Source organism: Crocodylus porosus, unplaced genomic scaffold, assembly GCF_001723895.1.
Source record: "Crocodylus porosus isolate Cpor-Errol unplaced genomic scaffold, CroPor_comp1, whole genome shotgun sequence".
Taxonomy (NCBI): Eukaryota; Metazoa; Chordata; order Crocodylia; family Crocodylidae; genus Crocodylus; species Crocodylus porosus.
Genome location: NW_017728918.1, coordinates 66,568,101 through 66,583,158, shown reverse-complemented (window position 1 = coordinate 66,583,158; position 15,058 = coordinate 66,568,101). Strand labels below are relative to the sequence as shown.

General features: G+C 44.0%; 1 long non-coding RNA gene across 1 annotated transcript in view; it reads left to right on the top strand.

Moving 5' to 3' along the window:
• The first annotated feature begins 2,551 nt into the window (after positions 1-2,551).
• The window catches only part of LOC109311828, a 14,341-nt gene continuing 1,834 nt past the window's right edge, over positions 2,552-15,058 (top strand). The window contains exons 1-2 of the long non-coding RNA XR_002101626.1: positions 2,552-2,563; positions 4,146-4,156. This is a non-coding gene — a long non-coding RNA (uncharacterized LOC109311828). The remainder of the gene's footprint in view (positions 2,564-4,145; positions 4,157-15,058) is intronic.

Below are 15,058 nucleotides of genomic sequence, written 5' to 3'. Positions count from 1 at the left end.
TTGCCCGGGTCCTCCCTCTTCCCTTTTTTGAAGATGGGGACCACATTAGCTATCTTCCAGTCATCTGGCACCTGGTCCGAGCACCATATTAGATATTACTGATCATTAGTTTGGGCATGCATCCTCTGCCCCTCCTGGGTTCAGCTCTCCATTTCCTTTGGTCCACATCCAGGCACTTCACCCATTTTAAATACTCCTGGGCACAGCCCTGGGTCCCTGACCCTGTTTCCACCTCTTGGAGGCATGGTCTCTGCCTTCCTCTGGACTGTGTGCCCCTGCCCCCATCAGTCTCCCGCTGTGGGCCTCCTCAGCCTTTGACCCCTCTCCCTGGGCCCTGGCTCCACTCCTAGGCCAGCTGAGATCTCTGGGTTCCTTGGCCCCAACAGGTCTCCAGCTGCAGCTTCTCCATGACTATTGACCCCTAATCCTGAGCCTTGGCCCCACTCCTAGGCCAATTGAGACCTCCTGGGCTATGGGCTCCCTGGTCCTTCTCATTCTTGCCCTCATTCTCACTCCTACGCAAGCTACAGGCTCCCTGACTGTCCCAGGCCTGTGACCCTTCTCCTCAACCTTAGCTCCTATCCCAAGGACCCTGGCCCTACTCCTGGGACAGTTGAGATCTCCACCGCCCCTACCCTCTCAATCCCTAAACCACTGGTCTTGCTCAGGAGTTCTTCCTTCCACAGCTCTCAGGGTTAGACTGCCTGCTCAACTCAAGCCCTGGGCTTATATTCTATTAACCCAGCCCCTTTAAATCACCTGGCTCATAATTGCCCCTTGCCACACCTGCAGGCTGCTTTTCACACAGCCTGCCTTCTCTGAAAGTTGCAGAAGCACCAAGCCTCCTCCTGCAAGGGGAAAAAAGTACTTGAGACAGCCAGGGAAGCCTCAAACAAGAACTGATCCATTATCTGGAAGTAAAGTAAGACCAAAATAATCAGCCTCCAGTATAAAAGGAGTTCAGATTGCTACTTACAATTAAACATTCTGGAATGATACTGCCAAAGTTTTAATTTTTCACATGGCTAGCTTTTTTTCTTCCATTTATAAATCCATCTGTTTTATATGCAGTATTAAGTCTTGTTTTCTTTCAAAATATTCATGAATAAGAAAGTAAAAAATCCCTCCTTTTCCATCAAAGATGTCTATCTATCAGCCCTTCGGACAAGATACTTGCTTTGTAAAAGTAAATAACACACTTAGATCCTAAGAATATTTCTTCTTTGTTAAAAATATTCATTGCTACTCATTTAATAGCAGAGCACATGAAGTGAAACATGCACACTGATTAAATTTTAGAGCATAATGTTAGAAATAATATACATATTTACTATCCTACTGTTAGTTCCTCCTTTGACTTTTAATTTAAACTCTCACTGGATTGAGGATGAATCAGAATTCTATTGCTCATCTAGTTCACCTAATCATCATTGCAGGAGCTTTTCTATAGTATATACTTCATTGTTTTGACCAACCCAGTTATAAACAGACCAGCCAATTGCCCATCAAGAATGATTGAGGGGTGGGGGCTGGGATGGAGTGCCACCTCCTAACGCCCCATGCTGCTGCTGTTCTGCCTCTTGGTGACCTCAGCTCCTGCACCCTCTGTCCGGTTCTCAGCATGGCTTCAGAATCATGACAGTGCTCGCCCATGCTTGGAGCGCTCTGATTGGCTGTTTCTGTCAGCCAATCACAGTGCGAATAAAGCATTCTGGACAGACAGACGTAGGCTTTTATAATATTAGAATTCAAGCAACAGCAACACTGTTTATACAGAGAAAATATTTCAATCAGACCTCACTATAAGAAAATATTTCTATATATTCAGTCTGTATATGTAATTCTCTAATTTCAGCTTAGTCAAAGGGTTTGCTGGTAAACCAGTATTCTCCCCTTTATTGGTTACAGTAAGGTGTGCAGTAAATTATCAAGGAAAATCCTATATTTTCAAGATGACAGGATTAAATAAATTGTTTTCCCCATCTGACTTTACAAATATCACCTTTTCTTTATAATCTCTCCAAAAAGTTTATACTTTTCTAGTAAAAGCAAACTGGAACACTTCCAATCTAGGCATACTAAAAATTCTTTTGTTACGGAGCTTTCATTTTTCCATTATTTTGAATATTTTGATACATATAGCATAATTTACACAAATCTGTCATTATCTGTTATGCAGAACAATATAACTACAATTTCTAGACATTCTCTAAAATGCCTCCTTCACTTCCTATTAAACTCTTCAACATATACAAACAAGCACTTGTTTATTTGTAACAACAAATATATTGAACTTTATAGACCATTTAAAATAAATAGTAAATATGATATATGTTTTTCCCTTTATTTACCATATTATCAAATGCAATTATCCTCTTTATAGCAAGTAAGTACTGACTCAGGAAACGAGATGAAGATTAATCAAAGCCTCCTGTTCTTTATGATTATGCATAGTTCTGCTACACAAGAAAACGGTCCATAGGGAAACAAACGCTATAATCCCAATCAACAAATTATATTAAATATATGAACAGTTTATACACAAGTCCCTTGATATGTATTTGTTATGTTGATGGCAACAGAGTGTAGAAGCTAAAGCTAAAACAGCAGCAGTATGATTCTGCACAACTCTGACTAAGTATAACCATATTTGGGCTCCAGGGATGGCTGAAACATTCCCTGGTGGCTCCCCATGCCTTGATGCACTTATTGAGTTGAAAGGAAGGCTGCCTAAGGGTTCTAGAGTGAGCCTCAATCTGTCTAATAACTGGCAGGTCCCTCCTGGACTCTGCTGGTCTCAATCCTGCTCTTAAATTGAGTGGGTGCTCTCAGCCCATCCACGCCCCAGGGTACCAGTAAGCCTTAAAGACTAATTACGTGGCTCCAACCACCCCTTACACTGTGCCCATGCCTCGCATAAAGTCACTGTGCCATCATTCTCTTGTCAAGGCCTCAGCCTTCTCAGCCTCATCCTTGTTTCTCTGTCTGGACCTTCTGGCCTGGGCACTATACCAGACCTGGCTTCTAGGCACCAGCTCTTATCTTAATTACAGTAGTTCTGGACCCCCTGGCCCTGTCTTAGCTCTGCTCTGGGTACCAAAACTGCTTTGGCTCTGTCTGGGCCCCTGGCCCCTCATCCAGCTCTTGTCCAAACTAGTCTCTCTCTCGCTCTAGGCTTGGACATCCCACTCAGGTCAGAGCCCCAAATCAAGGCCCTAAACAGGGCTCTAAACCCTGGTATGTCCCTGGCACTCCACTGTGGGTTAAACACAAGGTGCCACTTAAACACCCTGCTGTGGCCCCTGCTCACTCCCAAACTACCCATTGAAACTGTAACTCAGAAGTATGTCTCTAGCAAATGCTAAGCGTCCTCTGGGCCCAAACACGATACGTGCTTGTATAAGAAGGCTTCCCCTTACCCCAAGTAATACTCCCCTGCAGGGCATCAGTACTGGTTCCCACAGTGCCAGCATTGCACAATGCAAGCAACTCCCGCATTCCTCTTGCTCTGGAGCTCTTGCCTCAGTAGCCTGCAGAGCCAGATTGAGTACTTCCAGCCATATAAACCCAGGGCCTGAGTCGGAGTGGGCAATCTCAGATAGGCACACCTTTTTATTCTATACAATTCACAATCAATTTCCAGATATAAGCACCAGACAACAGACAATTTATGTAAATACTTATACTAATGAAAACTGGAAAGAGTAGTGGCCAGCTATGCCACTGTAACACAAGGAGGGTGCATTCATATCCTTAGCCCCAAAACTCTCCTCACAGTCTGCTATTTGATCATGAAAAACATGGTTAGATGTGCTAAAGGGCTGGCTCCGTAGTACTGGGCACTTCAGCTCCACCTGCCTCACCCAGACCTTGCCAGCTTAAGAAGAGGAGATTTTGCCAACTTAAAGATTGATATCTTTGTCTGCCTTGTAAAAGAAATTTTAGATCCTCACCCTCATAGCAGTGCCTAGCCTGTGTTTGCCAAAATGGTCTGGAATCACACTACCCACAGACAATCAGTAAAGTATAAAAACAACAAAAAGATCTGTAACCCCAGCTACGGTGCCACCCGCGGCCACATCCGGATTCAGGGTCCTGGGGTGTCAAATAGTCTACCTCCCAGCCCCTTAGGCCCCTGGGTCCAGCTGTCTGTGGAGTGCTTTTTTGTGCTTTTCCCACACACTGGAGTACATACAGTCTAACTATTTACACAGTTTATTATTTAAAGAACAGTCAACATATGAATGAGGTTAATAGCAGAACAGGATATCAATAATCTAATTGTCAAAGGCAGGTATCAACGAACTAAAACACTCTATACAAATTGAATCAAAGATGCTCTCAGTACAACTCCCCAGCTTAACCCTTGAGACTCCAGTGAATTTCAGTGGGAGCACACTGGGTTAACAAGACATCAGCTCTCCTTCACACTGGCAACACAATAACCATGGTTGGTGCTGCTGCTTAAGAAAGTCCTGCTCTCTGCTAGAGCCTGTGCGGGGAAGAGAAGCCCTCCTCTGGCCTGGCCATTGGTGACATGTAGTGGGTGCACACGAGTGCATGTCCACCCCCTGAAAGCGCCAGCCACAAAACTGGAAGTGCACTTCTAGTTTTGCCACTGGCTTGGCGATTGGCTGCTGGGGGGACCCCCCCCCTTCAATGATCTAGTGCCCCCCAGACTCGGGAAGCACCAGTTGTCCATGGCTCCAGCTGTCTGTGGTATCAGCAAAGAAAAGCACGCTGTCCCCTTTCCCCAATTCCCAGACATGGCCCCTTGTGCTGATAACTTAAACAACCCTGGGTTTATCACACACCTAGTCCCAGGCTGTTTTTCAGTTCACTCTCCCCAGAGCCTTCCTAGACCAACACCCTGCCCCTCCTAGGCAAGTCCATCTTACCACCCTTTTCCCTCCACCCAGGTCCCTCTCCTTCATGAAGGGAAATCTTATTTTCTCCCCATCACTAAGGGCAGATTTACTTCCCAGGCAGGCTGCAGCGGGGTTCCTCTCTAAGCTCTGTGGTCCCAGGGCTCCTTCCTTTCTCTGAGCCTGGCTGAGGCCGGGGGCTAAGTTCCCTCCCCTCTCCTGCCTCAGGAGCCAATCAAAAACATGCAAGCAACAACTTTCTGCAAACTTTCCTGCTCTGCCTTTGAAGGGATCCTGAGCCCTGCTGCAAATCCAGCAGCAGCTGTTACAGATTTATTACATAAACAAGAGAAATCATAAAAGTTAGTATAACTGAAGACAGACAAGAGATATGAAAAACAAGCTAAAAAGACTTCCCCTCACTTTTTCTACTTACTACAATGCGCCTGCTGGTTCTGACCATGTTGAAGTTCCTGCAAGTAATCCTATCAACGTGCACTTCCCAGCCTTCTCCAGTTGGATAACTATGTCAGCTAAAGCTCATGGATCCTTAGACAAAAACTTACTCCCAAAGCAACCTTTAAATACTCACCCTTATCTGCATACTTTAATTGAAGTATTATCGGGGAGCAAATACTATGCATATAACTGAGTTCCAGATGTCTCTTCTGTTTGACAGGTTAGGTATCTTTCCTGATCCAGTTATAAGTAGGAAGTATTTATATCCTTTCAGACAAAGATTACTAATGCTATATCTTCAGCTAATCAATTATTACAAAAAATTACAGTCTCACCTATTTTCTCCAAAATGTCTTTCATTAGACTTTTTCCCAACTAACAAATTTCTCCTTTGAAATGTAAGCCCCCATTGTTTGGAACAGGCTTTGGCCAAAGTGTCTTGGTTCAGGTCTGCATGAGTTGACTGGCTAATTTGCATCCCTTATAAAATACATTCACAACAAATATCAGGGTTCGTACAAAAATAAACATGATTAAACTAAATTCACCTTAACATTAGCTACCAACAGAAACAACACATAATATTAGTAAATCGAGTTCAGGAAAATATCTATACCTGTTCCACAAATACCCCCAAATATTCCTATTTTTGGGGTGAATTCATGACAATCAGATAGTGCAGTATGAAATTAAAATGATTATGCTAACAAAACAATGCACTGGTACAAAAAAAAAGTAAATCTGCCAAGAAGAGAATCTTAAAATGAGAACCAGAGAATACAAAAGATAAATACAAAAAATAGAGCCCTCTATTTCTCTCCAAAGTAATAAAAATATACAGATTAATCTCTGCCACATTGTGTGTAGCTGATAAAAAAACAGGTCTGGGGGTAAGAGTTATTAGGTTGCTGATAGTAGTTGATCACACTTTAATGAATGCTTCTCCTTATCACATTAAATGCACTTTAAGAAATTCCATGCTTGGTTTTCCCTGACTAAAGACACAGTAAAATAGCCTTTTTAGCTTTCTACAGGGAAAAACAATTTACAATTTACTAGGTTCTAATTATAGAGCACTTGGAAATTCACAGGGAAGTAATTAAGAAGATTAGGCACAAGAGAACAACAGCAAGCAGCAACATAATATTTGATCATTTTTCAGGTCTACCTCAAGGTGATCGTTGTTAGCTTTATTAAGGAAGAAGAGAATTACATGAAAGAATTAAGCCAGAAACCATCAACGTGTCCATGGCATTCAGAAAAAAAGGAGTGTCATCCTATCACGCCTGACTGGAATCTATTAGCCAAAAAAGGAGCAACTTCCTAATATGATCACTCAAGCTTGATTCACTCTTTTTCATCAACAGCAGCAGCTGCATGCCAAGAACCACTTGCACTATGGCTGGTATTTAGTGTTCACAAAGGCAATTGTCTACCACTAGTCAATTTAGCCAAGTCCTGTGCAAGTGTAACACTCCTATCCTTCTGGCAAGATACCTTTGCAACAACCTGAGGCATCTTCTGCATATTTTATACTAACTTGCATTGTACAAGAGAAAAAAAAAAGAAGCACAAGAAAGTAAGATGTATGTCCCTCGCCAGGCTTGCGTGCTATATCAGAATTTGAATTTGCTTTTAGGTATCCAGAAGCCAACGGTACTTCATAAACCCCTTATGTCATCGTATGTCCTGGTTGATTTTTTCACTTTCAAATCACCCAAGTTTCCCTCTGGTTCTGTTCATTTCTCACGTACAGGTAGAGTAGTTTGGCCCTTCTACTAAAGTATGAAACTGCTCCTTTTCCAGGGCATATAACAACTCAAACTATATAAAAGGATCTCGAATTTTCTGCAACCGAATCCAAAGGAAAACATTTTTCTTCAAGGTTTTAAAGTGCAACAGAACAGAGTGTAAAAAGGATACAAGCCTCAAGGCAACAACTAAAGGAACCAAAAGAATCAGGGGTTTTTTTGAGAAGAGAAACTGACTGAGAAGCAGCGTCTCTTATATAGCTGAATCCTTCTCTGTCCCAAATCACATAGGTAGTTATGCTGTGTTTCTTTCTGTCATGAATACTCAGGTAAACTTGGAGAAAGCTACTTTTTCCCTCTAACCCTGTCAGTTTTGGAATGCAACCATGATTTCAAAGTAACATCATGGCTTAAATCAAACAATTTTTTGTACATATTTGATGTTTACATGTAGTTCCATGCCTAAATAATATAAAGTTGGTTATTAGGGTTTTTTAGGTCTTTAAGTTAATTTTGGATAAAAATGCAATCAAAGTAAAGCTGTAGTAAGAGTATTCTTTTTTTTCCACTCAAAGTCAAAACTGTTTGCCTTTCTACAATATAGAAACTAGTCCAACCACAAGTTAAGTAATTGTGGGGTGAAATTCAATACCTGGTGTTATAAGGATGATCACAATGATTAACCACATCTTCTCAGTGTAAAACGGTACCTCACTAGGGTCTCAAACCTGCCAACATCAAACTTCTTGGAAGTGAAATTCCAATTTTCTGCCTTCAGACCTTAAGCCTTAAGCATAAGTCTCCAGCAGTTCATGGTGATCCCTTCCACAAATGCATCTGTAGTTGAACACCTACAGCTTTGTTCTCTCATAAAGGGCTATCCAGCAAATTGCCAGCTATCATAAAGCAAAATGTTATTGGTATTAATTCAGAAAACACAAATTATGCATCTTAAAATAGCTTATATGCTAGTTTAACAGGATGGTCCCGCAACTTCTATGTGTAGGTGTTAAGTACACCAGGTACTTCTTTCTGAGGGTTCACATACATAATATTTATGAAAATTAATATAAGTCTGTATGTTCCACAATTCCATAGCATCTATCACATCATAGTTCAGTGAATGTTCCTTCAAACCCAGTTATCTATGCATTCAGATGGAAGACAATGAAAAGAAGGGCTATAGTGTGAAACAGCTGCCAAAGCAGAGTCTAAAACATTTAATCTGAGGTAAGTATCTAGGTGCTACACACAGGGAAGAAAAACCAAATTCCCAAATACTGAATGGAGGGTAACTGTCTTGAGAATAGCATTGTCAAAAAGGATCTGGGGATTATTGTGGTTCACAAACAATGTGAGTCATCAATGAAACGTTGTGGCTGTAAAAGCAAATGTGTCACCAGTAGCATTATAAGGAAGATAGTAGAAGTGATTCTTTTTAGCACTGCTTAGGTCTCAGCTTGGCTGTTTTGGGCACAACATTATAAGGAAAGTGTAGAGAAATGATGGAGGGTGCAGGGAGAAAGAAAGATCTTTAAAGATTGAAAAACAAGCTGCCTATAGAAAGTCTGAAAGAACTGGATCTTTTTACTTTGGGGAAAAAAGAAATTCAGAGAAAAAAAAATGACAGTTTCCAAATATTTGAAAGGCTGCCATAAAAGACCCCATAGGGCAGGACACATAATATGGATTTAAATTGCAATGCAAGATGGTCAAATGTATGGAAAAACTGAAAAGCAGAATAATGAAACAACTTGCCTGGGAGACTTATGCAGTCTTCACTGGAGGTTTTCAAAAAGAGATCAGCTCGGCATCTATCTGGGTTAGGAAATGCAAACCCTACATTCATATGCCTATCTGTTCTCTCCCAATGCAGTCTTTGAGTTCTTTGCAACAGAAGAACTGATCTCTTATTTCCCTGTAATCCAACCATGAGTGAAAAGTAAGAGCTGGCAATTTCCAAGGAGTGCCTCGAAACTAATGAGGGATGCTTTGAGACTAACAGGGGTACCTCAAGTCTAAAAAGGTTGAGAACCACTGCTCCAGCAGTATCCATACAGCATACACACAGGCTGCCTCTTCCTTATGCTCCACACTAACAGCATAAAGAACAGTGTGGTCTTTCTCCCTTCTCTCAATTGCAGAATACGCGTCAAAGATTCTGGGAAAGAGAGAAGAGAGGCTGAATGTGAAATGTGGATATAACCATCATAAATCTCAATGAATGCAAGATACTGGTAAATAATTTCTCTTTTCCTGGATATATTTGTCTATATACACACTCTATTGTGGGCGACTACAAAGCAGTACAAAACCTTCCTAAAGGGAAATCCCAAAATCCTATGTGAATAGTGACTGAAGGACTGTTTCATGTGATATGGAGTCCATTCTAGCAGTCTCCATGGTAATGCAATGATTGCTGAAGAAGTTAAGAGAACTCCAGGCAATTGTCCTGCAGCCATCCAAAATGGGGGCAATTTGAAGATAGACCAAAGTTGGCTGGGCTCTGTAGGAATAAGCTCTGGTCAGTGTCAAATTAGACCTCATGGTGCTGGACCTGGTCCCAGTTAAGAGACTGATGTTTAAGGGAGCCTCTCTGGACTCCATCAGCCAGACGCTACCTTTCTTAAGGTTCATTCCAGTCTTTTCTGGATCTCCCCGGTCAGGATTTACCTATCCATCTTAGAGACACCGTTTCCTGCACTTGCATGATGCCACATGCCGGGCTACATCTCAGAAGACATGGCTTGGTGGAAAGACTAAGTCAATGCCTGTATGGAGATTGTTTGTTCCCCGCCCCCATAACAGTTCATGCTAAATCAGGGGTGGGCAATTATTTTGGGCAGAGGGTTGCTTACCAAGTTTTGGCAAGCTGTCAAGGGGCCGCATGGGTAACCCCACCCCCTGACAGGTGCCCTGCCCCTAGTCACCATCTTGGGTCCAAAAGTCCCACCCCCTTAACCACTGAACTTCACACCAGAAGTCCCTTCCCTTGCCCCTGGAAATACTCTTTTGGGGAAGAGGGTTTGTCATCTTAGGGGGAAAAAAAAACAAATTCTATAGTAAAAATCAAACACCCATAATAATATATTTTAATTTAATTAAAGAATATATTTTTGATCTGATTTGTGTGTGTGTTTGCATAAAAACTCAAAATGCAGTCTTACTTGTATATTATGTGGGGTGTGCATGGGGTTTGTGGAGAGTTGTGGGTGGGTGGGTATGGGGGTTTGTGGGGATGCATGTGTGGGCACAGTATTGCAGGTATGGGAGCCACTGGGTACAGACCAGACGGTGAGTGGGCAGGACAGTGGGGAAAGTGGCAGCAGGGGAGGTGGGGAGTTGAAGTGAGTGGGTGAGCAGGAGCATGGGGACTGTGGAGCCCAAAGTGGGGTGGTAGGAGCATGGGGTGTGGGCTGGTAGGGGTCTATGGCAGGGGTTCCCAACCTTTTTATACTGTGGACCTGCAAACTGTTTAATTTACAGATTTAAATTTAATTTACATGTTTAAATTTAATTTTTATGGGGGGGTTGGGCTGCAAGGACTGGATGGGGTTGCAGGAGACCCTGCAGGGGATGGGGCTGCACAGGTGGTGGCCCAGGGAGACTCAGTTGGGGCTGCCCAAGAAGAAGAGGGTCTGCTGCCTTTCTTAGGAGCTAGGAGCAAGCAGCAGAGCCGCCTCCCCAACCTCTGCCCTGGGCATTACCCTGCTTGCATCCCCCTGCTCCCAGCTGTGGATGGGGATGGAGGGTCCTGCCTGGCCTGGCACAGGTCCCAGTGCACAGGCAGCACCTTACCAGGCTCAGCCATGGTGGTGGAAGTGGGACAGGGCAGACCCAGCTGCCTCCCTCCCAGAGCTACCCTACCGCCCACACATAACTACCGGCAGTGGAAGCCACAGCTCCCATCCCGCATGCCCACTCGCTCTCAAACCAGACAAGGACAACTGCAAGCAGCCCCAACTCCATACACCCCACACTTGCCCATCCAGGCTGGGCGACAGCAGCGAAGCACAAACTACTGCTGGGGAGGAAAAAAGTGGCTGTACCCTCCCACCACTGGCACTCCCCGTGGCAGCTGCTTGGAACCCACGCGGGGCTGCCTGTACTTTGTTGCCACCACTGCTCCACAGGTGGTGATGTGGCAGAGAGGCAGGACAGCCCTGCGTGGGCTCTGGATGGCTGCTGCAGGGAGTGCCAGCAGGAGGGGGAGCAGCCACTTTTACTCTGCGCTAAGCAGCAGCTTGTTCCCCACCACCGTTGCTGGTCAGCCCAGACAGGAGAGTGCAGGGCGTGCAGGGTCGGGGCTGCTTGTGGATGCCCTGCCTGTGCTGCGGGGCTGGGTCACATGGGGCTGGGAACAAGCAGGCACACGGCAGCTGGGTGGGACTGCAGGGCCCACAGTGGTGCCCTGGGGCCAGCACAGGCAGGGCCCAGAGCGGGTGGCAGGAGTGCAGGGTCCCAGCTGGTTGGAGCTCTATGGAGCTGGCCCAGCTCCCCTCTCTCCATTGGTGCAGTGCAGTTCAGCTACATAGACCCCTGGCAGCCCATGCCCTGCACTCCTTCCACCCTGCCCTGGGCCCCGCCAGTGCTGGCCCTGGCACTGGTGTGGGCCCTGCGCTCCTGCATGCCCACTCGCTTCCACTCCCCCACCCCGCTGCCATTTTCCCCACCTTCCTGCCTGCCTCCCACCCCCTTAGCGAAATTTCAAGCTCAGGGCAGGGAGGTGCAAGCAGCCCCATGGCCCCAGGCTGGGGGACAGAACTGGATAGGCCCTGCTACTGCAGGAGCCTATCAGGGCTTACCCTGAGTCCTAGTGTCCCTGGCTGCTGTCATCTTATTGCTGCTGCAGATGCATATTAATTTTCTGAATTTTTTAGGGGCCCCACAGGCCCGATAGAATGGCCTGGTGGGCCATATTTCTCTCACCCCTGTGCTAAATGTAACACATAGTACCCTGCTAGGCTGGAAAGAGCACAGCATGGAGTAAACAGGCAGTCTTGGGCATCCATCTGGATTTCTTTAGCCCCATCTCAGTTTTTCCCCTTGTATTTTGTTAGTAGACCGCAAAATAGTGGACCAACAATTTCCTGCATCAGTAAATTATATTTTGTGAATAACAACATTTATTTTATTTGGTGCATGCCAGTCAGCTCTTCAGGTAAACTTCATAGGAGCTGGCAGGAAACAATTAGCAAATCTCAACTTGCAGCATTGAGGAGTAACTTTTAAAGTTCTCTCTTGAACACAAATTCAGTGCAAGCATCAACTGTATCGATTTGAAAGCTTACAGAAAATAACTGTTTGTTTCCCCTCAGGAAGAAAATGAAAACATTCAAAAAACTCATTCCAGCTTACAGCACTGAAAGGCTGACACTTGTAAATAAAAACTGGCATGTTTTAGTTTGTATCTAAAGTTTTTAGAACTAATACTAATTAATAAATGGCAAGTTAATTAGGGAGGCATTAGCTACCATCCAAAACTGGAAAAATTCTTAAAAGATTTTTCTTTACAAAGTTTCTCTCTCTCTTTCCCGTGAAGTCATGTTTCTATTTGTTAAATATTGTGTGGAGTCTTCAGTGGCTGTGGAAAATGATAATTCATCAGTTAAATACGAACAAAGCAAACCACATACATTTAAAGGCTTATAACCAATACATGACACTCTTTGAAAGTGCTAAAGATAATCAGAGACTTCAAGTGATATTCAAGTATAATCAGTGAAATATACAGCCAGAGTTGATCCATCTTCTGGGAAAATCAGTAGTAGATAGCACCAAACCAAAAGAAACCCAAAAAACCCCGTTCCTGGCTGGATCATTCTGCCCTTCAAGAACACCAGCACTTCTTCCTTCCTCTCACTGGGGACAGGCCAATGTGTTAACCCAGCCACAAAGACTCATTGAGTCTGAGACCCCACTAGGAAAGCACTAATATAGCTTTGGGATTACAAAACTCATGGGACAAATGCATCAAAATAACTGGAAGATGTTTTAAGAAATGCAAAGATTAGCACTTGGGCAATGCAACCTATCAACAATCTAAGGCAGAAACAATTCAGCAAGTCCTATGAAGAAAAGAGAATCCATTATTTTTTTGCCATAGCAATTTAAAAAAACATTAAAATCATTCTCACCTGCTGACATCTTTCTGAGTTTTCTGAATTCCTGCAGTTAAAAGAAGTGAAAACTAAGACCTGGCATTTTCCAAGGTGTGACTTGAATCTGAAAGGGTTGATGATTATTGCCCTAATCCAGGGGTTGTCTACCGGGGGTACGTGTACCCCCAAAGATACTTGGGAAAAGGGCTAGGAGGTATGTGCAGGTGGGTGGGGATGAAGTACTGCCACCCGCTACCCCATGCCACTGCCTCCCAGGAGCCAGTGGGGAGGTGGTGAGGGCAGTGGCTCCTTTCTACAGGCTGCACAGGCACTGCCTGGCTGACCTGATGTCGGGGGAAGCTTGCACATGGCGACTGCCACCCACCACTCTGTGCTGCTACCTCTCCACATCCAGGGGAGAAGGGCATAGTTCCACGGTAGCAGCGCTTGCCCACAAAGCCACACAGCAGCAGCCACCACCATCCACCACCCTGCATTGCCACTCCGCCAGAAGTGTACCAGAAGAGGTACACTCCTTAAAAAGGTTGAAAACCCCTGCTCTAATCAATGTCCACCTGGTCGTTTGCTTGATGCAAACTGGCCTCTCTACCACTTTGTTGTCAAGTGCGGTAGCCACAGGAAGCTGGTGCAGGAAATTTGGTCATGTGCCCTTTCTTTGTTTTGAAGTAAAATCCAAAATAAATCACTGTAATAATTTTATGTGTCCATTCCCACAAGAGTTGCACAAAGGACAGAAAAACTAAATTCTGATATTTAACACACATTCTGGCTATCATGCCAATTGTGGTACAGATATTATTTTGCTCAACGGAAAAAAAAATCTAGGAACTTCAAGCTTCATTTACAAAAAAGATCCACATGGAAAAGCCTCAACTGTTTAGAATGTTACAATATTTTAGTGACAAGAAATGGCATGATGTTCCCGATACCCCTCTCCTGATAGAACATAGGATAATAGTAAGTGCCCTTTCGTATCAGTACTGGTATCACGTCTGGTATTCTTTTTCATTTTCCTAGGGTGAAAGATCATCAGATTTAAAAAAATCCAGTTACTGCCAGGTTACAAGCTTAGGCAAAATATGTATTGCCATTCAGTAGTATAGGGTGTAGCTGTGTTGATCTAAGGACATAGACAAGATTATTTGAGTAAAGAATTATTAGACCAACTCAAATAGTTGGAAAAATTCTTCTTTGCAAGCTTTCAGGTGCAAACACCCTTTGTCAGGCTGAGGAAGCATCTGCAGTTGGTGTGTGCTCTTCCTGGATGGAATGAATAGTAAAGAAGCCAGAGGCTGGAAGCCAGGCAGTTAAAATGTAAATTGAGGAGTCAGTGGGTGAGAGGCAGGCTTGGGAGGGGCAGGAGCAGGGGAAAAGGGGAATGAATGTAGCTGGTAAATAGTGGAGAGGTACCTGGGAAATCAGATGTTAGGCAGGTTATAGAATGTGTCATAAATCCAGTATCTGTATTTAGTCCATGATTTTTTGTATCCAGCAGGTTGATGAAGTGAAGTTCGTAGGCTTATCTGTGAAAGGTGTTTTGTAAATTCCCTTCGAGGATTAGAACTGAGAGATTAGAAAGACAAATGTGCCCCACAGGTAATTGGGTATTCTTATCTTGTGAGAGATTTTTGGTGTGCGTTCATTTTGGTACACAGGTGGCATTTGGTTTCTCTTGCATATTTTCCATCAGGGCATTTGGTGCATTGGATGAGATATATTACATTTCTGGAGGTGTAGCTGTAAGATCCAGGAATGTTGATGGTTCTGTTGTAGGGTATAGTAATTGTGGGGGTGGTAATGTGCTGGCAGGTTTTACATTTCTTGTCAAGGCATGGTCTGGATCCATTCGGTGTTCTGGGCC